Genomic DNA, 10,439 nt, shown 5'->3' with positions numbered 1-10,439 from the left:
TTCCACATAGGAAATGTATACATTCCTTAATTGCGGAAATTCAGCGGTTGATTTCCCATGCATTTTTTAGGTTTCTTTGTTAAATTTCCTTTTATTTGTCTAATCCTCTAAATTACTCCATGCTCAATGTACTCCATGTACTCTTATCCTCAAATTGATCCATTATGCGTATCCTCTCCATGTATTCTTATCCTCAAATTGCTCCATGTATTTGTATCCTCTAGACGAGTTTCGCACAAACATGTAGTTCATCAGGAGGAATTGTTTATATCTAAAAGCAAGCAGTCTCATTACTTAGATTTTCTTTACCATTGTGTATAAACCAAGATGCTTAAATTATAATTTATCTAATCGACTAACTGTTGTTTGTTCTTCGAAGTGCTGTGAGATTGTATTGCCCAAATATACACCTGGAACTAAAAGTCCCAAAGCTCAAAGAAAAAGCATTGGCAACCCCTACAGTTTGGCTATTGTGTGGGTTCATTTTCCAGGCACTGCTATAATGGTAATGTAGTGGGTGAATGGATGTACTAGTACTTGGCGGTAGACAGGTGTACGCTGGTACGGTAATGTTCTAGATTATAACTACTTAATCCCGCCTCTTACACCTTTCCGACGGCCATCCCTTACCTGGGTTCCAGGATCACCCTGGGTGTGCTGCTCTAAGGTAAGGATGGGCTCATGAAAGGTAATAGTTGGGGAACGTCCCAAAACCCCTATAAAGGAACACTTGGCTTCATTAAATGTACAATGAAAGGAGAGGTGCAACAAGAAATGCAGTGGTCTTTTAGTGATTGACTGGTCTTTTAGTGATTGACTGGTTTCGATATATTATTTGAAGCAGTCACAGTACACCATAAGTTTTATATTTTTATATAAAAAATAGGGTAACACAGTACTCACTATAAAAAACTATTATACCCAAGCAGCTGCATTCAAACATTGATCAAATATTTGAAAAAATATATGAAGTCTGTATAAAGAGCACTTCATAATATAAACATTGGTAATGCCAACCGTTTTGGCTTTTGTGTAGATATGGGAAAGGTATGTGTCAGGCATTGCCGTCATGGCACCAACTGGCCATTAATGGTAGCAGCTGGAAAATGGTGTGAGCACCTAAGCATATGATGGCAGTGCATGGCAAATGCCTAGCTAATCCCTATAGACAAGCTGAAACGGTTGGCTTAGCTAATGCTTGTTTTTAACAGGACTTCATTGAAGGACATGCATACTGCTGATAAATAAGTGGCTGAAGGCAGACCTGGTTAAAACATTTTTAGTACGCCCATAACTCCTTTAGAACACCATTTAAGCCATTAGCATTCAGAAAACTGCTTTGAACATACGCGGTAGTTTGATTTTAAGGCTTCATAATGGTAGCTCAAAGAGATCCCAGTAAGGCGTTTTTGTTGCTGGTTGGAGAAGGAAGTGGGTGGAAATGGCCATAGGGATTCGCCTGGCCATGGACATTCAATGGGTGGTGTAAGAGTGTTGAAGAAGGAGACTGAAACAAAGGTGGCATGAATTTGGTTACAACATTTATTTTTAGACAATGGAAAAGATCTTTGCTATCCCTAACATCCCTAACATCTAAGAGGGGTTTCCCTGCCTCAAAATGAATACCAAAAGGCACTGTCAGGAATGCACATCAACGGATATACTACCGCCTTTGTTAAAACCTATTTCTATCCCTTACACCACAAAACTAAAGAGTAAACTAACACAAAGTTCCTTCTTTAAGGAGAGTTGCTTCTTTCTCCTGTCTCTGGATTGCGGCTTAACCAAAATGTTCCTTCAAACATAAACACCAGGGGGAATGACTCCCTTCCATTGATTTTCAGGTTTCAAAACAGTCTCTACACACTGTTCTCTCCATGAGAGTGGCTCCCTTCTGGTGGGATTCTGTACAAGTTCCAACAAAACCAGGGGGACTGACTTCCTTTCCCTGGTATGTATTGATGCAATGCACAACAAGACCCAGGGGAAGAGCTCCCTTTCCTTGGCATCACCAACATGGCTTCTATTTAAGGAACAAGAGAATGCCTCCCTTATCTTGGTCTGCTCTTGACATACAAAGTCAGGGAGAATAGCTCCTTGGGGCCACCTCTTCTCCATACGTGCATTGGGATTGACCTTTGCTTTTCAGACGAACATCTTCATCTCAGTTGATGAAACTGGCATGATGTTACTTTTTGCATCTTGGATGATCTTCATCTGAGTTGGTGGAATTGGTCTGATAATGCAATAGCACATGGTTTTGTCAGTCAGAGGGGGGTGTGAAAGGGTGCTAGAGTTTTTGGGTAGGTGTGGGTTTGGGCATTGTGCCGTCTATCACCCAGGTGGTCGTCCTTATCCCCAGTAGGGGAGTCCCTCCTCATGAGATCCTCCTGCATTAAGCCATTAAGCCACCCAAAAGGGGACTATTGGGTAGTGGCCTTACCTCCCTAGCCTCATGAGAAGGGGCTGACTCTTGGGGAGAAGTGACGCCACCTAGTGAATTGTCACAGTGGTTAAATAACCAAACAACACCTATAAGCATTGTGTTTCTCCTCACATGCCATCTATCCCTAGCTGTACTCCAATGCATTCGTTTTGTCTTATAGGTGGAGCTAGAGCACCACATTATAGCCAAACAAAAAGTATATACAAAATCCTTATTTTACAGAGAACCTGTTGCATACTAAGTGTCCTTAAGTGGTGGGCCCTCCCGTCCTGAACATGGCTTTCCCAAGGTCTATTTGGCAGCAGCAGGTCTTTTAAAGTGCTCCTGTAGTTGTTGATGGCGATATCACGGAAACAGCAGCATGGAGGGGGTCCAAAGTCCTTTCTAACCATGCCATGTATTTCAGGGGTGTCCTGGCACGTTAAAAGCAGTGTAGGGGGCTCCTGATGGGAGTCCTTGCTGGGCCACACATGTCAGCAGCGGGCTTAGTGCTTATTGCAGCAACAAGGAGGCCCCAAGTGACTCTTTCAACCTGGGGTGTGTTTGGCAAGCAGGGCAATGGGGATTCAATGTGGGCCTGTCTGCCACGCGGTGTGCCCCAATGCAGTCACATGGTTCTCCCAACTCTCTCTTGGGAAGTGCTAGAGTGAGCAAAGCAGCCCGGGAGGTAGCAGGTGACAGCAGTGATGGTGTGCACCCATGCCCCTCCGAGGGCCGCCAAGCAGTGAGCCGGGCTCCAGCGGTGATTGAAGAGGCAGGCCCCCTCTGGTGATGCAGAGTATGCTGTGCTGTTTTCATGAAGTCCCAGGCTGATGTAGTGATTTTAGAATGTGATGTCCCTCCTACCAACGGGGCACAGTTTGAAGGATGAGGCAGGATCATCCAAGTAATTTGTGTAGAGGTGCGGAGCCGAACACCATGCTCGACCCACTTAGGCGAGGGTCGAGCCAACTTCAACTGCCTCAAATAGTGCTCTGCTCATACCATTCACAGGGTTCAAAATCGAGGGGAGCTGATAGCTATTTAGCTCCAGCTTGTACCCAGCTTGACACCAACAACTACCCGCTACTTTTTGCTCGCCAAGCCCAACGTTTGCTGAACAAACACATCTATGTGAATTTAACTCTGTTTGTTTGAGAAAGTCTATAAATAAATAGGAGACATCTAAACAGCATGTAAGCAAAAGGGCTCATAGATAATGTACACAATCCTGTTGGCATCTCATGTGGAAGGTAGATTTGCAGAACTCTATGTACTAGCTCCTCATTCCCTAGTAGTAGCTCCTGGTCGCTGGTTAATGATGGATATAGTGAAGGCATAATGAAGCAAGACACAGACAACAGATTCAAAGTTCAAAATAAAAATGGTTTATTAAAACAAGTGTCAGGATGGCTGAAGGCCTAACCTACCCTATGCTGAGGTGGGATTTCTCTACCTGAACGAAACTAAGGAATGTCTGAGTCAAAGAGTTCAACTTAAAAGTCTGTCTGTGGCCAAAACGTATCCTTGCCCTCACAACGTAGGCTAAACAATGGGCCTCACTACAAGTCCAGATGCAACCCGTTTCTGTTGCCTGAGATCCCGGTGCCACTGGGACACTACAAGTCCCGGTGGCGCGGGAAATCAGGCAACTGAAAGTGCAAGGTCCCATTTCCATAGAGTCCCATAGGACTCCATGGGAATGGGGACACGGGAGCACTAGCACCGTTGCTAACGGGGCCGGTGCTTCCATGAAAACACTGCGGGCAGGTGCCGTTACACCCGGCAAGTCAGACCTGTCGGGCCCAATGGCCCCTATCCACAGAGGTGTAGTGTGGCTGTTTGGAAAGGGTGCCGCTACGGTGCGACCAGCACCCTTATTTCCCTGACCACCACACTTGTAATGAGGCCCAATGTGTAGAGATGTCAATAATCAAAGAAATGGTGGTTAACACAACGTTCTGAGCTTCTTCAAGCTCCAAGCTTTCTTTTCTGCTCAGAAAACGCATACCGAAATATGGACTGACCTGGGTCGACTTGACCTGGGGAAGGAGAAGGAGCAAGATGACCAAAGGATAGGACAAAGAACCTTGTGGCATGGCCAATTTGGAGGCAGGCCATCTTTCTGTGCCAAACACGGTAAACACAGTTTGCATGGCAGGAAAGGGTTAAAAATACATGAAAAGATAAGCTGCCACCAGCCCTGTCCAAGGTACAACTGTACTTCTCTGAAAAACCCTTTGAGAGTATCTATGGCCCTTGAAAATGACTAGAGGACCCAAGCGCACTGTACTGTAAGGTACATTGTGCCCTTGTAACCTGTTGCAACATTGACAAGGACTAAGGGAAACAAAGTCTCCCAGTACTAACTGTCTTTAAGGGCATGTCAGTTTCCCCATAGCAAAGTGAGCAAAAAGCTCAGTGGAGTGCAGCAGAAGGCTGTGCTTCACTGGTAAAGCCAGACTATGGTGTTTAAACAAAAGCAAACAAGTTGAGGGTTTACACAACTGGAGGGAAAACTTCACATGAATGGGAATCTTTCCTAACAGCGAGCGACATGAAAACTCTGGTGTGTGTTAAGGAAAGATTCAAGTTGCAACAGTATATCTCACAATTGAAGGCTGCAAGCGTGTGGATGAGACACAAATGAAGGCAGAACTGTGGTGAACTTTGAATTACCGATAGCTGTGAAGCTAGTAATACCAAGTAGCAGACTGGTCCGTCGCAAGGAAGTTGCCAACGCGGAAGTCTCTGCGAAAGGAGAAATCTTTTGTTATAAAGCGACAAAGTGAATGAACTATAAAATGCGTAATGGTCAAGAGTAATCCCAGCAAAAGAGGAAGTGAAAAGGAGAATGTCAGGGATCGAAATTGAGGGGCAGTGAGCACAGTTTAGCTCTTGGCAGAGGTAAGAGTACTCCTGGTAATCTCTTTGAAAGTAAAGGCAGGTGTTAGTTACAGCTCCTGCTTGATTAACCCCATGGGAATATGCAATAATCACTCCTGTCAGCCTCACGAGTTAAAACAAAAGTTACTACTAAATTAAACAGAGAATGTGTGCCGCCAAGCACCACAAAAGAAACCCATATACATATAAAATGTAAATGTTTGTTTGTTCAAAATCAAAAATTTCCGAAAGTTCTTTACCGATTGCTTTGAAATTTTGACACAATGCATTCAAATAGGCACATCTTTTTATATACCTACTATAAATAGATGTCACACCTGTGACAGGTAAAACATGCTTTTTCTGAAAAACAGCACCATCGGTTGGACGTAAAAGCAACACACGCTATACTGAACATTTTACTGCAAAATAGCGCCATCTGTTGGATGCAAAAGCAACACGCGCTATTTTACGATTCCGTTTCAATGTTCTGATTTAGAATGGCTCAAATACGAGCCGAGGAAGCAGCAGAGCGATGTGCAACCAGACTTTACGATGCACGGTTGCGAGCATGGCGATTGCGTTCTGCAGCTTCAGATCGGCTTTGTTCTCAACAAAATGAACGCGACAGGCTGAGAGTGGCTGAAAGACGTCAACGACAAACAGCAGATCAGCGTCAAACACGACTCCGCACACAGCAATCACGCGATTACAATCGCCTTGCATTCCGGTACAACCCAGCTGATGATTATAGTTTGAACCGACATGTTCTCATCGGCACCATGACTGAAGTGTGTCCTTATTGCAAGACTCTGAAATGTAATGGAGAAACGAAAGGAATGTGTTGCGCCGCCGGGAAATTTAAACTGCTTCAACTTGGAGTACCGCCAGAGCCATTAAAAACTACCCAAAACCCTGTCGGCCACCAGGGGGCGCACGGATGAGTCGCCTCTCCATGTGAGCTCTGTACACAGGGTCCGGAAAGTGGCAGTGAGTCCCCACTTCGAGACCCCCTCCAGAGCTGATTCTCGAACGAGAGGCGTGGGACGGTGTCCCCCCCACCTGGGCGAAAACATTAACATCGGCGCTCTGAGGCCTTCGGCGCGGCGTGCGAGCCGCAGATCTTCCATTGCAGGCCTGAGCATACGCGGGGAGAGCCGCCTTCTGTGACTGACCCGGCGCGGTTCCTGGAGCTCCGTGAGGAACCTGCTGTGCACTGCTGCTCTGTGTGGCTGGGAGCCCCCTCTTGGGGCTCGCCGACACCCCCACCGCGGCACGGTAAGCGGATCCCTCCTCCCCCCCTGCATCACGGGGCAGCTGTCCCCTCCACTGCCGGTCTCTGCTGGCCTGTCCTCGGCCTGGTGGCGCGGCGGGGCCTCATCCTCCGCCTTACCTACTCTCCAAGGGGGCCCTCTCCGGTGTCGCGGGAATGGCACTCGCTGCCTGAGAGGCGACACGCTTTGGCTGCATAACCAGAGAGGAGGGTTGGAGGAGGAGCCGCGCACTTTGACCGGAGGAGGAGAGACAGTTTGCGGGGACGTGGGGCTCCGGAGTGCCCTGTGTTATCTCCTCCCCAGCGGACGTGGCTATGTTCAGACACCCTGCACTTTGAGCGACACCGTGGATGGTGGTCCCTCGGTTTGGACTGTATCCTCTGCCATCATTTTTTCTGCAGTACGCGGTTTCGTGCCGCATCCACCTCTACCCCAGAGGATCACTGGAACTGAGGGTTGGGCCCCCAAAAGGTTGGGGCGTGTGCCTCCTCGAGTACCCCCGCATACCAAGCAGCTAACATTGCGAGGACTCTTCACGAAAATCTACGCCGCGCGCTGGCAGCACACCCCTGGGTGCTCGCGGATCTCCTCTGGCTGACGTGGGATTGGGGGCTAGGCCCCTGTCTGTTAGGGCGTGTGCCCTCCGCAAGCCCTCTTCACGTACCTCACCGTGCTTGCTGGATACGCCGACACATACTTGCTTCTCTCCCTGGAGTGATCTGCTTGAAAGCGAATGGTCAGTGGCTCCCGTGTACTGTCACTGGACTGCTGTCCCTCCATCTGGAGAGTCCATACTCAACTTCCCCTGCTGCGCCACCTTATATGCATATCTCTACAAGTAAATATTGGAACAAGATTTGTGAGGTTCTGGTGGCTTGTGTCCGCATCAGAAGTATTGTACGTCGAAGGTCCTCTGCGCTATCCCACGACTGAACGGGTGCTAACGTTACATTGATAGAAGACCGCTAGGACGTTTTTTACCCTGCTGGGTGCTTCGGGGTGCCACCCTCCATGGACCCTAAGACCAAGTTGGCGAAATATACATTTTCACCAATTGCTAGATCCCCAGGGCCCTCTTCGATTTCTATGATGTCATCAGCAGGGTCCGAGGCTGCCGCGACCAAAGCGGACGTAGCTGATTTGCTTGCTGAAATGAGGGGCACGCGAGCAGATATTGGTAGCAGGATAGATAAGATCACACAGAGGATGGACAAAATGGACGACAGGCTCGAGCAGGTTGAGCACAACCAAACATCTCTGAATGTACTGGAAGCACAGATGGATCACCGCATTGCAGAAATATCGAACAGAGAAGACGAATTGCGTCTTAAGGTCGACGACCTCGAAAACAGGGAGCGTCGTAACAATATTCGAGTCTTTGGTGTTCCTGAGAAAGAGGGTGAAACCGAGCTGGACCTGAAGCAATCATTACACGCTATCTTGAAGCTCCTCTATAACGACGACTCGATTGATGCACCTAAAATTGACCGAATCCATAGGGCTGGAGGTAGACCGGGGGGCCCGAGATTGGTCCTGGCTCGATTTCATAACTATGCGGACAGAGCACGAGTCTTGGACAAGGCCAGAAACGCCCCACAATTGTCCTTGGAGGACTCCGTCATTTCTCTCTACCAGGACCTGTCATCCCTCACACTAGCAATGAGGAAAAAGTGCTCTCCGATCACGAAAATGTTGAAGGACAGGGGCGTCAGGTACCGATGGGGATACCCATTCTCCCTCACCTTCGAATGGGAAGGCTCGACATTAAGACTTGTCTCGGAGAAAGATATTGTTGACTGCATATCGGATCTGATAGGTCCGCCGGAAGGTGCCTCTTCTCATGAGGATCAAGGGAAATCTGGTGGCGAATGGAAAACCAAGGCTCCACGGCGGAGGAAGATTCCAGGTTCTAGGAAATTTAGAAAGATGAACACTTCCCAGGACATGGAACACTGACAATGTGCCTGAAGTGCTTTGGCATACCTTAGGGTAAAAGGAAAATTGATCAAATTATTCTGCCGAGGAGGTTATGGATTCATGCATAAGAGTCAACCTCCTGCTTTGCGACTTCCATAGATGGCCTGCAGGCCAAATTGTGAGAGGTCACTTTCTCCACGTGTAAGGTGTCCTTAGCTCTGTGTGTCTCAGACGCTCGGAATGTGATATGGAGTAATACTCACATTGCGTTGGCTTCTGGGGGAGGGTTGATGACTCTGTTATTGAATTATTCATAGCGTAAGGTGCACACAAAAGTTGGGGGCTCACTGATATATGTGACTTTATTATGGTAGGACCGCCTGTTTTGCGGTCTTCACTGGTGGTCTGAGTTCGGCTGGGTGATGTCAACCTGGGCGAATCGGGCGCCGAATGCGTTGGGGATGGGGAGGGGGTTGGAGGAGGGGGTGGTTGAAGAACACACATTTTGCATCAATCTTGATCCAATAGATGCGCAGATGCACCTTGGACACACTGAGGTCTGTTGTACGCGCCGAACGATTTGGTCGTCGGCCTCCATGGGATTTTCTGGGATCCACTCTTATAACAATGACCCATGCATTGCGATGGCCGGCAGGATATGTGCCATGGCACAGACGGAATGGCCGCCCACGACCTCTGACTATACTTACGATGGCACTTACACCCCGTAGGGACACATTACGCATTTGCACACTTAACGTCAAAGGCTTGAACTCTCCCACGAAACGATCAATGGTGGCCAGGGAATTCAGGAGATCGAATGTAGACATCTTGTTCCTTCAAGAAACGAGATATCGGAGGGGTGAGGAGAGAGCCATTCCGTCACAGGAGATTGGGCTCGCCTACTGGAGCTCGGGTATACTGAAAAAGGCAGGGGTGGGGATTCTGGTTCGCAAATGCCTTCGGATGACAGTTCTTGACATATGGACGGACACTGAGGGTAGGGCGATCACGGTTGTGGGTAATATAGGGGGCACGACAATTACTCTGGCTACGCTTTACGCACCCAATCAGGGGCAAAATCGGTTCCTTCATAAAATCTCTGAAAAGGTCTTTAATATTGCTAAGGGGCACACGGTCCTGGGTGGGGACTTTAATACATGGATGGACAGTTCTATTGACAGAAAGACCAGGGCCGACGCATTAGATCCGCCCAATACTCGAACTGAGGCTGACATTAAGTCTACCCTTGATCTTTATGGCCTTGTTGATAGCTGGCGATACCTGCATCCGTTGGACAGAGGTTTTACCTTTCACTCCCTCCCCCACGACACACTCACACGCATCGACTATATTTTTCTCTCCAACGATCTTCTGCGTGTGCTGCAAGCTGCCACTATATATCCCTCTGCATGGTCAGACCATGACATGGTTGCAATTGATATATCTTGGAATGAGCTGGCACCCCGGAATACCAAATGGAGGTGTAACGAATCCCTCTGGGCTGACCCGGTCTTTAGGGGAACCTTTGAAACTGAGATCGAGCAATTCTTTTCCACTAATGATACAGGGGAAGTAGGGAAGGTAGCTGTGTGGGAAGCAGACAAGGCTACTTGGAGGGGAGTCCTTATAAGGGAAGGGGCCCGAAAGAAAAGGGAACGTGCTTTGATAGAGAGGGGCATTAGGGAGAGGCTTAACGTGGTTCAGAACCTGGCGCAGTCCTCCCCGTCTGATAGACCTAGGTATTTAACTGAAGCTAAACAACTCAGAGAAGAATTGAGGATACTTATTGCTGGCAAAATAGCCCAGACCTTACAGTGCCTTAAGCAAAAATATTATGAGAAGGGGGATAAAGCAGATGCTCTGTTAGCAGCTCGCCTCCGTGCACAGAAGGCGGAAAGATGGGTCGATCGAATTGAGAGGACTGATGGCACTCT

This window comes from Ambystoma mexicanum, chromosome 6q (assembly GCF_040938575.1).
Source record: "Ambystoma mexicanum isolate Mex_15411 chromosome 6q, UKY_AmexF1_1, whole genome shotgun sequence".
Lineage (NCBI taxonomy): Eukaryota > Metazoa > Chordata > Amphibia > Caudata > Ambystomatidae > Ambystoma > Ambystoma mexicanum.
This window is presented reverse-complemented; position numbering follows the sequence as displayed.